This window comes from Balaenoptera borealis, assembly GCF_965194805.1.
Source record: "Balaenoptera borealis genome assembly, chromosome: 8".
In the NCBI taxonomy this organism is placed as follows: Eukaryota; Metazoa; Chordata; class Mammalia; order Artiodactyla; family Balaenopteridae; genus Balaenoptera; species Balaenoptera borealis.
Genome location: NC_138865.1, coordinates 94,041,039 through 94,059,182, shown reverse-complemented (window position 1 = coordinate 94,059,182; position 18,144 = coordinate 94,041,039). Strand labels below are relative to the sequence as shown.

The 18,144-nt window shown below is 34.0% G+C and overlaps 1 long non-coding RNA gene across 1 annotated transcript in view; it reads left to right on the top strand.

Moving 5' to 3' along the window:
- LOC309634314 overlaps nucleotides 1-17,923 on the top strand; it is a 61,346-nt gene extending 43,423 nt beyond the window's left edge. The window contains exon 2 of the long non-coding RNA XR_014247971.1: nucleotides 15,609-17,923. This is a non-coding gene — a long non-coding RNA (uncharacterized lncRNA). The remainder of the gene's footprint in view (nucleotides 1-15,608) is intronic.
- Nucleotides 17,924-18,144: the final 221 nt, after the last annotated feature.

The following is an 18,144-nucleotide window of genomic DNA, read 5'->3' as shown; positions in this document are numbered from 1 at the left end:
TCCAGAACACTGACAAAACCAAATGCTGGTTAGAATGTGAAGCAACAGGAACTCTCTTTCATTGCTGGTGGTAATGCAAAATGGTACACACACTTTGGAAGACAGTTTGGTGGTTTCTTACAAAACTAAACATACTCTTACTATATGATCCAACAATCATGCTCCTTGATATTTACCCCAAAGAGCTGAAAACTTATATCCACACAAAAACCTGCACATGGATATTTATAGCAGCTTTATTCATAATTGCCAAAACTTAGAAGCAACCAAGGTGTCCCTCAGTAAGTGAATAGATAGATAAATTGTGATACATTCATACAATGGAATATTATTCATCGCTAAAAGAAATGAGCTATAAAACCATGAAAAGGCATAGAGGAACCTTAAATGCATATTCCTAAGTGAAAGAAGCCAATATGAAAAGGCTACATACAGTATGAGTCCAACTATTTGAAATTCTGGAAAAGGCAAAAGCATGGAGACACTGAAACGATCAGAGTTTTTGTGGTTGCGGCTTTATCTTATGCATCTCTTCCATTGGCTGTTCCTGAGTTGTATCCTTCATAATAAACTGGTCAGTGTAAAAGAAAAGAAAAAAAGATTGATGGCTGCCAGAGCTTAGATGGGCAGAGGGTGGGGGTGGGGAGGATTGAATATGCAGAACACATAATGTGAGGGGCACTGAGACTATTCTGTATAATGTTTTATTGGTGGAAACGTGTCATTATACATTTGTCAAAATTCATAGAATATATAGCACGAAGAGTGAACCCCAATGTAAACTATGGACTTTGGGTGATAATGATGTGTTAATGTAGGTTCACAGATTATAATAAATGTACCACTCTGGTAGGGAATGTTGATACTGGGGGAGACTGTGCATGTGTGGGTGCAGAGGGTATAGGTATATGAGAACTCTCTGTACTTTCTGCTCAGTTTTGCTATGAACCTAAAGCTGCTCTAAAAATAAAGTCTATTTTTAAAAATCTTTAAAAGTGTTTCAGCTTTCTGAATGTGATGTGGCTTTTCACCTTGGATGTTTTATTGCTGTTTATATTTTCATTGCTATGATCACCATTGTTACTACTAATAAAATGCAATGGAAAAAATGAAAAACAATTACTCTGACTCTTTCTATCCTAATATAGCCGGTGTTTTTCATTATTGCTTATTATTTTCCTGTTGTTATTTGCAAATAGCTTATTTTACGTAATTGATGTCAAGTATAAATTACAACCTATGGTTTCTTTTTTGCAACTTGAAATTGTATTACAAACAGTTGTCTTCTCTTTGTTTTTATAATCATCATTTTTCATAGCTGTGTAATATCCCATTATGTTAATGTAGCATAATTTAGTAAGCCTTTCCCTATTGTTGAACATTTATTGTACTATAGATAATGCTGCACTGAATATTCTTTGAGCACATACCTTCTTGCTTTTGTTGAATTATTCCCTTAGGAGAAATTTCCTAGTGTGGAATTGCTGTAGCAAAACTCATGAAAATCTTTGCTTTTTGCTACATATTATCATATTCCTTTCAGAAGTATTACATTACATTAATTTATACTGACATGAGCAAAGTATGAATGCATTAAATTAACTACTTTTTTTGGCCTGAGTACTATCATCTCTAATGATCATAATATCATGGGAATATTTTAAACTAATTTAACCATTTTGTTAAAAATTTGGCTTCAATAATTATGTATATATAGGAATGTCAGTATTACCGTACTTCCTGGTAGTATTTCTATCGTTACCTATGTGTGAACATCAGTCTTACAAGGAAGGAAATAAATATTTTAGACAAGTTGATTGATTGGCAATTATAACTTACATGCAAAAATATACGGTATAGGAAGTATATAAAGTATATGTTGGTGGTCAAAGGTACTTGACCAAGCTGTGCTTGTCCAGGCAGCCTATTATATTGTTAATAGCTCCCAGTAGTTGAGGGTGTGTCAAGACCTGTCTGTATTCCTAAGGGGAGGATCTCAGTACCTAAATTCAGGCTGTTTGGAAGCCAGACCCTCAGGCAGCATCTTTTAAAAGTATACAAGTATATACAGTCCTGTTAGTCCACAAACATAAGCCCTGCTGGCCAGGGCAATCTGGCGGTATTCCCTGGGTGGCAGCTGCAAAAATTGAGGCTCCAGATGAGTGTATAGCTCTTTTTTTGGGAGCTACTGGCAAGCTGGAGCAAGAGCCAAGATGGCATCCACAGCCTAAATTTCTTGAGAGCAGCTCTGTAGTCCATTAGATGTATCCCAGACCTGAAGTCTGCCCCTCCTGCTGAAGCTCCCGGACAAGTCGAGAGGCCTCCTTCACAGAGAGAATGGGGGATGTGCCTCATCTGCTGTCTGCAAAGTGCCATGGGGGTGGCAGCCTGCCAAGGACTGTCTCTTCAATTGCCAGAATGCCATAGGACCCAGGAGTGCAAGCCCTCCTGGTTTGCCAGGTGATGAAGGGGTGTCCCCTGGTCAACATCTGAAAATACTGGGGAGCAAGATGTAAAAATAGGGTACCAACCACGTGTAAAACTCCCCTCCAGGAGACACTGGCACACTAGAACATAGCAGAGGGAGAGGGTGAAGATACCACTCACATTCCAAGACCTCTGGAAAGGATTATAGTTATCCTGTAGATATAACTTTAATTTTAGAAGCCTGCCCCCCAGGCCACAGTCATGCTGATTAGCTATTCAGCTTCCTACACAGAAAGACCTGTCTCCTCAACCTGTTGCCTCTTGCTGTACCCTGGGGGTGGTAGCTATTTAAGAACTCTTCTCCATTGATTACAGTCCTGTGGAACCCATGAGCGTAAGCCCCACTGGCCATGAGACCCAGGCAATATAGAGGTGTCCCCTGGTAGTGACTTTAAAAATCGGGGCACCAGACAGGGGTACAAGCTCCTTTCTGGGTGACAACTATTATTACAGTCCCATTGGACCAGGAATGCAAGCTCCCCTGGTCTCCAGAACCAGGCACTCAAGAGGCATCCCCTGGATGGCAGCTGCAGAGACCAAGGTTCAAGATGCATATAAAAGTTCCCTTCTGAGAGACACTGGTGTTCTGGAGGAGGGCAAAGGGTGAATGTGAAAATGGCCCTTGACAGTTTCTGTCTCCAGAGAGTGTTCCAGCACCCTCCTAGATGTGTGTGTTAAATGGGTTGCCTGCCCTTTAGGCTGCCACTTTAATACAAGCAGGTGAGTCTTCTTCATTTTAAGTCTAGGTGAAATGGGTTACCTCTGAGACGGGATCTGGGGTGGATAAGTCTGAGCACATGAGCACTTAAGAACTGTCTCACAGGTCACTACAATCTTGTTGGTCTTGGAATGAAAGCCCTGTTCATTTTCAAGTTATATGATTTGGGGCTCAATCCTGAGGTGCAGGTCCCAAAAGTTGAAGTGTCTCATGTGTAGTTGGAACATTCTGCTCCTCAGGGAGAGGCTCTGGGTTTTGCTTTCTCCCAATTGTGGATCATTTGGTGGAGATGGGATTTATGGCAAGATTGTGTCCAGGGAAGGAATGAATCTCACTGGAAAGGCAAATATATACTAAAGGTGGTGGATTAATCACTTATAAAGCTAGTATGAGATTAAAAGAAAAAAGTCATAAAAATAACTATGACTACAATAACTGGTTAAGGGATACACAAGTAAAATATTACATCAAAAAGATAAAATATTGAGGGGAGAGTAAAAATGTTGAGCTTTAGAAAGGGATCAAAGTTAAGTTGTTACCAACTTAAAATAGACTGTTATAGAAGTAAGTTGTTTTATGTAAACTTCATGGTAACCACAAAGCAAAACCTATAGAAAATACACACAAGGTAAGGAGAAAAGAATATCAATATACCACAAAAGAAAGTAGTAAAATCACAAAGGAAGAGAAGAAGAGACGAAGAAAAGAATGGAGAGGAAACACAAAAATAGCCAAAAACAATGAACAAAATGGAAATAAGTATATGCCTATCAATAATTACTTTAAATGTAAATGGACTAAATTCTACCATCAAAAGGCATAGTGTGCCTGAATGGATAAAAAACCAAGACCCATCTCTATGCTGCCTACAGGAGGCTCACGTTAGATGTAAGGACACACACAGTCTGAAAACTGAGAGATGGAAAAAGATATTCCATGTAAACAAAAAACAAAAGAAAGCTGGAGCAGCTATACTTATATCAGACAAAATAGACTTTAAAACAAAGACTGTAACAAGAGACAAAAATGGGTGTTATATAGTGAAAAAAGAGTCAGTCCAATGAGAGGATATAGTATTTGTAAGTATTTATGCACCCAATATAGGAGCACCTAATTATATCAAACAACTATTAACAGACCTAAAAGAAGAAATAGACAGCAATACAAAAAGAGTAGCATATTTTAATGCCCCACTTACATCAATGGATAGATCATTTAGACAGAAAATCAATAAGGAAACATTAGCCTTAAATGACACATCAGATCTGATAGGCTTAACAGATATTCACAGATAATTCCATCCACAAGCAACAGAAAACACATTCTTCTCAAGCGCACATGGAACATTTTCCAAGATAGATTATACATTAAGCCACAAAACAAGTCTTAATAAATGTAAGAGGATTGAAATAATGTCATGGATCTTTTCTGATGACAATGTAATGAAACTCGAAATTAATTACACAAAGAAAACTGTAAAATTCACAAATATGTGGATATTAGCAATATGCTACTGAATAATCAATGGATCAAAGATGTGATACACCACATTGACAAAATGAAGGATAAAATTTATATGATTGTCTCAGTAAGTGCAGAAAAGACAGTGACAAAATTCAACATCCATTTATGATACAAATTCTCAACAAAGTGGTTATAGAGGAAATGTACCTCCACATAATTAAAGCCATATATAATAAGCTCACAACAAACATCATACTCATTGGTGAAGAGCTGAAAGTCTTTCCTCTAAGGTCACAAACAAGACAAGGATGCCCACTCTCCCCACTTCTATTCAACATAGTATTGGAAGTCCTAGCCAGAACAATAAGGCAAGAAAAGGAAGAAAAGGCATCCAAATTGGAAAAAAAGAAGTAAAATTGTCACTATTTGCAGATGACATAAAATTATATATTGTAAACCCTAAAACTCTATCAAAAACTCTTGCAACTAATAAATGAATTCAGTAAAGTTGCAGGATACAAAATCAATACACAAAATTCTGTTGCATTTCTATATACTAATGGTGAACTATCAGAAGGGAAATTTTGAAAATCCCATTTACAATTCCTTCAAAAAGAATGAAATACCTAGAAATAAATTTAACCAAGGAAGTAAAAGCCCTCTATATTGAAAACTACAAGACATTAAGAAAGAAATTAGATACAAATAAATGGAAAGATATCTGTGCTCATGGATTGGAAGAATCAACATTGTTAAAATGTCCATACTACCTAAACCAATATACAGGTACAATGCCATCTCTATAAAAATTCCAATGGAATTTTTCAAAGAAATGGAGCAAATAATCCTAAAATTTGTATGGACCCACAAAAAAGAACACACAAATATCCCAAGTGATCTTGAGAAAGAACAACAAAGCTGGAGGCATCACACTCACTGATTTCAAGTTTTATTACATAGCTATACAAATTAAAACAGTATGGTATTGGCATAAAAACAGACATAGATCAATGGAACAGAATAGAAAACCCAGAAATAAATCCACATATATATGGTCAATTAATTTATGACAAAGGAGCCAAAAATATACAATGGGGAAAGGAGAGTCTCCTCAATAAATGGTGTTGGGAAAACTGGACAGCCACATGCAAAAGAATGAAACTGTACCACCATCTTACCCCATACACAAAAACTAACTTAATATGGATTAAAGACTTGAACACTAATACCTGAAACCATAAAACGTCTAGAAGAAAACATAGGTGGTAAGCTCTTTGACATAGGTCTTGATGATGATTTTTTTAATCTGACACCAAAAAGAAGAGCAACTAAAGCAAAAAGAAATGTGGGATTGCATCATACAAAAAAGCTTCTGCACAGCAAAGGAAACTATCAACAAAATGAAAAGCCAACCTACTGAATGGGAGAAAATATTTGCAAATCATAAATCTGATAAAGGGCTAATATCCAAAATATACAAAGAACTCATACAACTCAACAGTAAAAAACAAACAATCTGATTAATGAACAGACAGAAGATCTGAGTAGGCACTTTTCCAAAGAAGACATCATACAGATGGCCAACAAGTACATGAAAAGATGCTCTACATTATTAATCACCATTATTAATCAAAACTACAATGAGATATCACCTCACACCTGTTAGAATGGCTATTATCAAAGAAAACAAGAAATAGCAATTGTTGATGAGTATGTGGAGAAAAAGGAACCCTGTGCACTATTGGTAGCAATGTAAACTGGTGCAGCCACTATAGAAGACAGTAAGGAGTTTCCTCAAAAAATTAAAAACAAAACTATCATATGATCCAGCAATTCCACTTCTGGGTATTCCTGAAGAAAATGAAAATACTAACTTGAAAAGATAAAATTACTCACATGTTCATTGTAGCATTATTTATAATAGCCAAAATATGGAAACTACCTATGTGTCCATCAATGAATGAATGGATAAAGTGTAAGATGTATGTATAATATATATATATTATATATGACAGAATATTTTTCAGCTATAAAAAAGAACATAGTCTTGCCATTTGCAACAACACAGATGGACTTTGAGGGCATTATGCCAAGTGAAATAAATCAGAGAAAGGCAAATACCATATCTCTCTTATACGTGGACATTAAAAAACAAAACCCAAAAGACAAACAACAACAAAAACCCCACAAAAGCAAGCTCATAGATATAGAGAACAGATTGGTGGTTGCCAGAGGTGGGGGTGGAGGAATGGTAGAAATGAGTGAAGAGGTTATAAATTTATTAAAAATTTTTAAAAATTTAAAGAATCTGTTACATATATATGACATAACTTCACTGAAGGGAGTGGGGAAAATAAATCTGTATTGTACATTTTAACGTTGCTAAGAGAGTAAACCTTAAAAGTTCTCATAAGAAAAAAATCTCTATGTGTGGTGATTGATGTTAATTAGACTTATTGTGGTGATCATTTTGCAATATATGCAAATATCAGATCATTATGTTGTACAGCTGAAACTAATATAATATTAAATGTCAATTATATCTCAATTTTTAAAAGAATATGGTTTAGAAAGTTTGAAAATAACTTTATTTCTGAAGTACAATAATTTGAACACTTATCTTAGTAATTGTGTTAAAATAATTGGTCTGTTTTGCAGATCTTTTCATAGGTATTGTAAACCGTAAGACATTCTCTGTTTAATCAGCCAAATTACAATTTCGTAGGTTTGAATTTAACATTACATTAGTAAGCGTGATGGACGAGGGCAGGAACAGAGCTTTTAATTTTTTAATCATGTATTTTAGCTTTTCTTTGTTCTAATATAGACACGGCTTTGAGAATGCAGATTGAACAGACTGTCTCAGCAATGCCAGAGTCGCTTTAGTATCTACAGTTCAGTCAAATACCAAAAGGCCGTAAGGTTTTCTCCTGGACTAAAATAGCAAATCCTAGTACACTAGAAATCAGGAGAATAGAGTAACTCAGCATCTTACTCATACTATTCCTTAATGTTTTCATGGATAGCATTGTCTTTCACAGTTGTTTTGCAGATTAGATTAATCTACAGTACATTTTTGACTATGCTTAATAATATTGAATTGATAAAAATTAGTTGGTCAAAGTTAATATATTTCTACTGATTTGTGCAATTTCGAAATGCATTTTCCAAATAGACATTCATAAACATTGGTCTGGCCTGCATCTTTCTAACAAATGTAGGGATTTCATAATAAATTAAATCAGAATTTCTTTTTACTCTCCAAGATTAAGTCGTTGATTGTCTTAAAGGAATAACAATTTATCAGCTGTTTTAGACTTTTTTTTTTTTCTGGACTAAGCATTATTAAGTTTCTGTAGAGATGTTCTGAGATAGGTAGGTGAAAATGACCTTCCTGTGGTGTTCATAAGTGGGGAAATTCAACCTTTTTATTTCTCTCAGGCTAACCAAAGTCCATAGTGAATATTTCTATAGGGAAGAATAAATGTGTGAAATTGATGAACACAGTTTCTCAGAAAAATCAGCTCTTTGCATAGATAATTAATACTTATGGATTCAGAAAACTTAAGATAAATCATCAGGGAGATATACTATCTGCTGTGTCCCTAGAAATAAGTAAATTTTATTATCAAATATTTGACCAGCAGCAAGGCTAGAATTAAAGATAAAATTATTCATTTAAAACTAAAATGAGATTTTTATTTCAATTTCATGCACATAAACACAATACAACATTGTATTACAAATTGGAAACAGCTTTGGAGAAAAATATATTATGGCAAAACATAAGTGATATTCTTTTGTAGAAGAAATTTCCTTTACTCTTTTAAGACTTTGATTATACAATTGGACAATACATGTTAATTTTGTCAACATATTAGAGAAAAACTGTTTAAAATGTGCATTAAATGTCTACCCATTTATTTATGGATTAAAGAGAGCCCAGTTGTTATAATTTTTCTTCCCAAATTATTATACTATAGGACCTCTATGGTGTTTTTTTCATGGAAGCACTGAGCAAAGTGTTTTGGTCAAACCCATGTACACACATACACACATATACAAACACACACACAATTTAAAAATATTTAAACAAATGGTAATTATTTTGTGATATAAAATTTAGGTGTTTAGTTAGAAAGTTACACTTTTTTACTCTTCTTAATTATTATAGAAAAGAAAAAAATACATTTAGAAATTTGCTTGCTAAGTGAGGGTTTATAGCAAGTAGAATGAGTTATTGATTTTAAGATTTTATGAGGTTCAATCTCTAGCATAGAGATTTATCTCCCATGTGAACCACATATCCATGTTCATGGTCTTGCTGAACTTTTTGTCATCAGCCATCCCTTCACTCTGGCATGTGAATTATTTTGCAGCTTGGGGAAGCACTTGGGCACAATTAAATACACACTGTAAAGACTGATGCTACAGTTCTGTTTCTACTTTGAATAATTTCTTCTCTTCCTCCCTCTCCATTTCCTCCTCTTCTTCTTGGCAATAGGTAATGATAGAGTGGTGATTCAGACTACCTCATTTCAAATCTTTGTTTCTCCACATTATTTAATATTTCTAAGACTCAATTTCATCAACAGTAAAATAGAGATGATAATTATAGTACCAACTTCACACAGTTTTTGAAAATTTTAAATGAATTAATGAATATGATATGTTTAGAGAAGTACCTCAAATATGGTAAGCTTTCTATGAGTGTTACCTCTTACCATCGCCATCAGAGCTAACAACTTAATTTTACTCATGTGTAAAATGACAGACACTAATAAAATTTTCTTTCCATAAAAAGCATAGTACCGAGTTTACTTCATGGTCTTTGCTTCCTCTCTCCCCTAAACCCTGCATTGTATTAGAAGCTGTAAATGTACTTGTAAGAAAGATATCATTTTGGAGTTGAATAGAAAATATTATTCAAGTATGAAACAAAGGATTGAGGTCAGTGCTGAAGAGAAAATAAATCTTTAAAATGCTTTGAGATTTAGGTCCAATGATCAAAAGAATAAAAAGATTTCCATAGGAGATTAAGCAAATGAACTAGATCTCAAATATTTTAAAATGAATTCTCAGAGAAGAAGTGAATCTAAATCTTGTTATCTGATTGATGTAGTTTCATTTTACTTATTTTTAAAATATGAAATACGTAAGTTCCAAGTTTTTGGGAATTATATACCTGTGGTGAACCCTGTTATAGCTACGAATTTATGCTATAATAATAATATATCCTGGCACTAGAGAAAGAATATTTTAGTCAATAAAAGATGCTGGGATAAATAGCAACTCATTTAAACAAAAATGAAAAATCATGGCCTATATTCAAAAGTAAAGGCAGTCAATGGAAACCAACCTTGATATGACATAGGATGTTGGAACTAGCATATAAAGATTTAAAAATCAGCTCCTATAACTACATATAAGAATGTAAAGGAAAATATGCTTGTAATGAGTGAAAATGCAGACAATCTCAACACAGAAATAGAAACCATAAAATATAACCAAATTAAAATTCTAGACCTAAAAAGTAATACCTGAAAAAAATAAAAGTAAACTTGGAGGTCTTAACATAAGATTGGGGATTAAAGAAGTAAGAGTCAGTGAAGCTGAAAATAAATCAATAGAAATTATACAAACAGAACAAGAGAGAGCTAAAAGAGTGGGAAAGGAATGAATTTTCAGTGATCTGTGGGACAGTATCAAATGCCTAACGTATGTATAATTGAAGCCCTAGAAATAGGAAAGAGAGAGGATAGGGAAAATATTTAGAAAAATAATGGCCCAAATTTCCCCAGTTAATGAAAAACATTAATTCACAGATTTCATATAAACTTTAAACCATAAGCAGTACAAAGAAAGAAAACTACACCACCCAGGCACATGAAAGACAAATTGCTGGGCTTCCCTGGTGGCACAGTGGTTAAGAATCCGCCTGCCAATGCAGGCGACACAGGTTCGAGCCCTGGTCTGGGAAGATCCCACATGCCGCGGAGCAACTAAGCCCCTGCACAACAACTACTGAGCCTGAGCTCTAGAGCCCACAAGCCACAACTACTGAGCCCACGTGCCACAACTACTGAAGCCCGTGTGCCTAGAGCCTGTGCTCCGCAACAAGAGAAGCCACCGCAATGAGAAGTCTGTGCACCACACCTAAGAGTAGCCCCAACTCGCCGCAACTAGAGAAAGCCCGCGTGCAGCAACAAAGACACAACGCAGCCGAAAATAAAAAAAAATAAAATAAAAAGGTAAATACAATAAATAGATTTATATATAAAAAAAAAAGACAAATTGCTGAAAACCAAAGATAAACACAAAATCTAAAGAGCAGATCTTATATATAGGGAAATAACAATAAAAATGACCTCTGATTTGTCATGGGAAACAGTTGCAGCCAGAAGACAGGATTTTATACACTGTGAAATGTCTTTCTAGAATAAATGTAAAATAAAAACATTTTCAGATAAATTAAAATTAACAGAATTTGCCACTATCAGATCTACTTTACAAGAAATGCTGAAGAAAGTTTTTCAGACTATAGGGAAATAATACCAGATAAAAATTTGCTCTTCAGGAAGGAATAGTAACATAAATGGTAAATATATAGGTTAACATAAAGGACTATTTTTCTATTTATTTAATTAAAATATATATGATTATTTAAAACAACATTGTAACATATTATGTGTTTAGTAACATACATAGATGTAATACATATAGAAACCATAGCACAAAGTGGGTGATTTCAAGGTCCTTTCATTTTATATGAAGAGGTCTAATGTTAACTCTAATTACTTTGGGAAACATTACAGAAAGAAATCACTAAAAATTAATAGCAAAGAGTGAAAAGACAACTTAAAAGGAAATTCTAAAAGAAATTCAATTAACATGAAAGAAAGTTAGAAATGAGTCACAGAGGAACAAAAAGATAGTACAAACAGAAAACAATTATTATAATGGGAAACATAAATACAACCATAACTATAATTATATAAATCTATTCATATCTATAATTACATAAATGTAAATGCACTATTTACTATAATTATCAGGTAGATATGAGTAGAAAGGAAAAACAAACCCAGCAAGGACTAATATACACTGTTTAGAAGTTATGTACTTTAAGTATAAAGACACACAGAGATTGAAATTAAGAGGAGGCAAAAAGAAATATCAAGTAAATAATAAGGATAATATCAGATGATGAAGACAAAATCTATTACTAGAGATAAAGAGAGATATTTCTAAATGATAAACAGATTAATTCAGCAGAAAAACAAAACAATAAAAAATGTGTATGTACCTAAAAACAGAGGTTCAAAATATATAAAGTAAATATTGACAAATATAAAGAGAAAAAAATAGATAAATACACATCATATTTTGGGATATTAATACACTTCTTTCAGTAATTGAGAGAACAGTCAGATAAAATATCAGTAAATGCACAGAACATCTTTAACCATTTTGACCAAATTGACATTCTTTAGAAGCATACATTCAACAAGATTATGACATATGCTAGGCCATAGAAACAATCTCAATAAGTTATAAAAGATTGAAAACTGAGACAGTGCATCTGTGACCACATGGACTTAAAATCAATAAGAATGATATATCTAGAACCTCCCCTAAATATTTGGAAATTTTAGAACTTCAAGAGAAACCATGGTGAAGGGAGGAATCAAAAAGGTAATTTAACAAATTTCAAAATTAATGATAATGAAATTATAACGTATTATCATTTGTGAGATTCAGCTAAAGCAGTGCTTGGAAGGAAATTTTTAATCTTTAAATGCTTATATTAGAAAAGAAGGAAGGCATAAAATTAGTGATCTAAAGCAGGAGTTGGCAAACTATGGCCTATGAGCCAAATCCTGGTAGGGATCTTTTTATAGCCCACCAAATAAGAATGGTTTAAAAATTTTTAAATGTATATATTATATACATATGTATACTGTATATACACATATATAATATCCTCACTCTGCAAGGCTTAAAATATTTACTATTTGACTCTTTAACGAAAATTTTACTCAGCCATGACGTAAAGTTCTATTTTAAGAAGCTAGAAAAAGAAGAGCTAAGTAAAATCAAAGTAGAAGAACAGAAATAGTAAAGATGAGAGCAGAAATCTGTGAAATATAAAACAATATATTGTTTTATATTGGAGAAAATTGGCAAAGTGAAAATTTGGATCTTTAAAAAAAGATCAACAAAATTCATAACCCTCTACTACATTGATCAAGAAAAATAAGGAAGTGCAAAAATTGCCAATATGAGAAATTAAAAAGCAGATATTATTAGAGATCCAATAGACGTTAAAAGATTAAAAGGTAATATTATGAACAACTATATGTTAACAAATTTAATTAAAATAAAAGGACATATTAAAAAAAATGAACAAATACTTTGTAAAGCACAACTTACCATAACTGACACAAGATGGAATAGAAAGCTGAATGGCTCTATATTGATTAAAGTAATTGAATTTGTTACTAAAGAAAGAACACACACACACACACACACACACACACACACAGAAAACTCCAGGGCCACATGGGTTCATTGATTAACTCCTTGAAAGATACCTGCAATTCATCTCTCTAGTCATCTTCCTCCATCATTCATGTGCTACAGCTTCATTTCATGTATGAGGTTTCTCTTAGAGACTGGTCCCCGCCCTCAAAATTTCCATGCTGTTCCCTGAAAGGAACCCCAGCTGTGGCTCTATCTTTTTGTTCCACTCCTTTTTGCTCCCTTTACCCACATCAATGCAGCAGAGTCTTTCCACTTCTCTGTTATATGTCAAAACCCTGCTCTCTTCATGGAAACCACAACAGTGGAGTCGAGGCCAGAGATAAATAGATTGGCACATGAGGGAAGATCAAAAAATATGACCTCCTTTAAAGTGATGTCTTTATATATAGCTTTATTCTGTGGTTAGCAATAATATTATAGATCGCCAATATAAAGAGCCCTTAAGGGCCAACAGATAACATAAATATGTGAGTCAAGCCAGATTTAAGATTAAAAAAAAAATGATGGAGATTCTGGCATCCTGGAGAGTACATTCTCACATTCCCTACGCAAGGGCATTTAAAATTTTTTTTGTTTTTGTCTTTTTAGCACAGCCAACTTTGAATAAGTCTGGTTGACTATAAGTTTGTTGCCTACAATTTAGTTAAATTTTCATCATCTTGGATTGTTCCATTTTACCTATTTAAAAATACACAAGTGTGCTAAGTTCTAAGAGGAATTTAAAAAGTCACTGAGTCTCCCTCAGACAAAACTTAGTGAAGCAAATGAGCAAAATCACATGTGAAAAGTTGAATGAATTGAGATGCATATAAAAACACAAATACTATTAAAGTATATATTACTGAGTATTTAACTTTTGACAAGTAACAAAACATAGGGCCACCAGATGCACTGTTTCTTAATCTTGACAGCTACTCTGGACTAGACAAGGTCATATTAGCTGATTTATTTTTTGTATTCTACTTTGTTATGAAAAGGATTTAGAATGGCTAGGATTAAGTAAATAAAAAATATAAAAATATTTAAGTAACAGATGAGACTTAAGGTTGGAAATAAAATAGATTTGAAGATGACGTTAGTATTCAGTGTATATACTGTAAATTTACACATATTTGCTAAACGTGGATGGTAATTTGGCTTTAAATTAGTGAACCACTATTAATACTATAATTCATAGTGTCCATAAGATAAAAAAAAAAAAAACCATCGAAATGTTTAGGATGAACCTATTTCTGGAGGAGAAATCAGAAATGAATTTCTCTTATTGGTCCTCATAGAGAGCATATGGGTAATCTGTTGAAGAGTGTTCTCTATAACAACTGATCAGCACATGTTGTGATAACCATGATAAACTATTTTTATGAAGTTCCTTCAATATAAACTAATGCCACAAAGTCATAACACTTTTACAAGGGGGCTGAGAGGAGGTATGTATCCCTATTTGGCAGAGATAAAATTGGAAAGAATAGAGTAGGCTCTTAAAAAAAGAGGGAACTGAGCTGAGGCTTTAGTAATAATCAATTTATTGCTATATTATATATAACCCGTATAAATTCTTTCCAGGTTCTCCATTATAATCCACATTTTTCAGCTGATAAAAATTGTATTAGAGATGACATTACTTGACCATAACCATACATCTAATTAGTGAGAGAGCCAAGATTTAAACGGATCTAGCCAGATCCAAAACACAAATTCCTTCCTTTACACCTTGTCTATTAGGTAGATAAGGGGGCAGATGCAATTAACCAGATGAAGAATTTTGCAACTATTTTATTATTTTAAAATACTGGTTTGAATTCCCAAGGATGAGGTGTTAATGAATCCTGAGCTATTTCACTGTACAAAGCTCTCCATCATAGAAGTCTAATGCTGTATCCACTGCACGATGGAGCCAAAGCTCTCCATTATAAAGTATGAAAAATAAAAATCCTAAAATTGTTTTTTTTTGTTGTCTTTAGTAGTAACTTTCAGAGCATTTTATATCCCTATAAACGTATATTCCTATAAATCTTATGTTCAGTGACCACTTCTAGCCAGGAGGAAGACATTGCACTGAAATCTACCTTACAGAGTTAGTAATGTTGCAGCCTAATGGCATTAAAGATGAAAGTTTTGTGATCTTACAGCCTGAGGGTATCAGAAGTGATGTATGGTACACCAGCCTTCTTAATACTTTTTTAAAATTTAGAGTTAAAAAAAACCCAATCGAAAGGGTTCTGGCATTTGAAAGCAAGTAGGTTTTTATCCATTATTAATTCACATAAGAAAAACAGCTACAATGGCAAAGGCCAGATACTTATACACAGGCTATAAATATAGATGAATAATTCATTTTTCTATTAATTTTGAATTTATAGCCTAATGGTTGAACTTTATTTTTTTCTTTTCCTAGAAGGGCATGTACCAGCAATATACTGCATTGTCAGCAGTCAGGACATAAAGCACCACGGTGAGCAAAATGAGATTTACTATACACATATTTACTTATTTGAGTGATTCCCCTATTCATAGACCTCATATTATAACTCACTAAAAGGTTCTGGAAAATCATATCTTTTCTACAGATAACCTTAGGTATGAGGGGGCATTTGCTAGAAGGTCCATGTGTTCCAAAATACTGTCCTCCATAATATGTTACTGAGTCCATAATTCAGGGCATTTTCTTCTGAAATTCTTTATTACAATTCAAATGTATCCTCCTGTCTCTCAACTTCTCACTATAAGTCAGACAACAAAACTGATGGTCAAAACTTGGAATTTATTTACCATACTAGGAAGTCCTTGACTATCTCTTCTGAGATTATCTAATTTGGGGACTCTCAGAGGGGCTCATTCCAATCAAAATGTTCTTCCTATAACAAATATTTATTGACCAGTTGCTGTAACCTGCAATGCAGAGTCCAATCAGTTTGGTGCTACCCCTGTTGCCCCTTGGGTGCATGCTTGTACCAAACATAGAAATGAGTACATCATACACACTCAGCTTGCCTAAGACAGATTATACATCATCTATGAAAAATTGCCTGACACAGGAAAAAAAACCAAAAAACAAAAGCAACAACAATCTACCTCCCAGCTGCACAGATGCTCCACACATTTAAATCCATCTTTCTTTCTCTACTCCCATGTAATCTGATGCTGGGTATCATAGGTTATATTCATACTGCAATATCATTCTGATCCTGGATCTTCATGATACAACCTGGATTAGCTGGCACACTGGACAGTAGGAATATTTCTGGATTCCGTTTCTACACAAAATAGCTAGTAATACCTTAACTATAAACAGAAGTGGCTCTGAATTACTTATATATACCAACAAATCCAAACTAAATATATCTCTGATTCAACTCCTTTTAGCCAAACTCTACAATTTTTCTGGTTATTCCAGAGACAGGGAGGTTTGGAATGGAAAGAAATAGCACTTGAACTGGAATTATTACCTGTAGGTATAAGTAGGTTAGAATATCCTGCTTTTGCAAAATTTGCAAAAAATATGTGACCATATGAATCCAATGCTAGGACCCTTGAAGGACCCCTTTATTTGAGGGGACCTGAGGTTTAAGTTTCACTAATTTTTGGTAGGTTGACCCTGTGTCCTATGATAACATTTCAGATGAAGGAGAGTTAGGAAGGCTTGATGCCATATCCCTTGGATGAACAATAACAGCAAGGACAAAGGCATACCTACAGTTTCAGATAAAAATCCCAAATTATTATAAAGCTTGCCAGATACTAAAAAGCCAATTAGTATGATGACAGTAATAATGAAAACTCTTAACAAAATATAGAGAATGGAAAGCTATGTGTCTTTTCTCAAAGATATAACTACACTAGAAATTATTAAATTAATTAAATCAACTCAGTTGATTTAATACGTAATTCATTTTCAGTAAGGTGTCTTTTCAAAAATATAAAGGCTTTCAAGGAATGATTTACACTATTATTAGATAAGTATCAGCTTAAGCTTTATATGGCCATCTTTCATGATCTTTTTATAAGGCAGTTTTATCTATGCTTTTTAATTCCTTAAAAGAAAGTAAATTTTTTAATGATTTCAGGGACTTCCCTGGTGATGCAGTGGTTAAGAATCCGCCTGCCAATGCAGGGGACACGGGTTCGATCCCTGGTCCAGGAAGATCCCACATGCTGCGGAGCATCTAAGCCCGTGTGCCACAACAGCTGAAGCCCGTGCACCTAGAGCCCGAGCTCTGCAACAAGAGAAGCCATTGCAATGAGAAGCCTGCGCACCGCAACGAAGAGTCGCCCCCACTCGCAGCAACGAAGACCAAACGCAGCCAAAAATAAATAAATAAATAAATAAATAATGATTTCAGTAATTGTTTAATAAGATGTTTAAAATGCTTCTTAAAGATATTGTCCTTTCCATAGTTCCATTGTATTAATGTGTAATTCACTACTGAAAATTCCGAAGCTACTGTATATTCATCAGGTTGCATTTTTGTCTAGGAGAATTGGTGAATAAAAGAATCAGATAACTGGACGTTAGGATGGGACTTGTAAAGTTCATTAACCATACTATTCTGCCTTTAGTCATATTTCACATGATTCCAGATAAAATCCATGTTACTTTTAACCACCTGAAAAGTGGACTCCATTTCTTACTTCCTATACTGCCTTTTATGATTCTCCTACTATGTGCCAGTTACTACAGTTATCAAAAATGAACAGAACTCCGCAAGGTTATCAAGTCATTGTGAGGAGTATCATTGTTTTATTTACTATTGCATTCCTTGAGTCTAGCACAGCGTCTGATAATCAGATACTCATTACATTTGTTGTTGGGGTAATAAAATTATATGGAAGCTCATTTTAGAACAACTACATAGATTTTTATTTCATAAAATACCTTGATGACAATTCTAACAGTAGCATGATAGTTCTAACGGTATAGTTAGGAGGAAGCC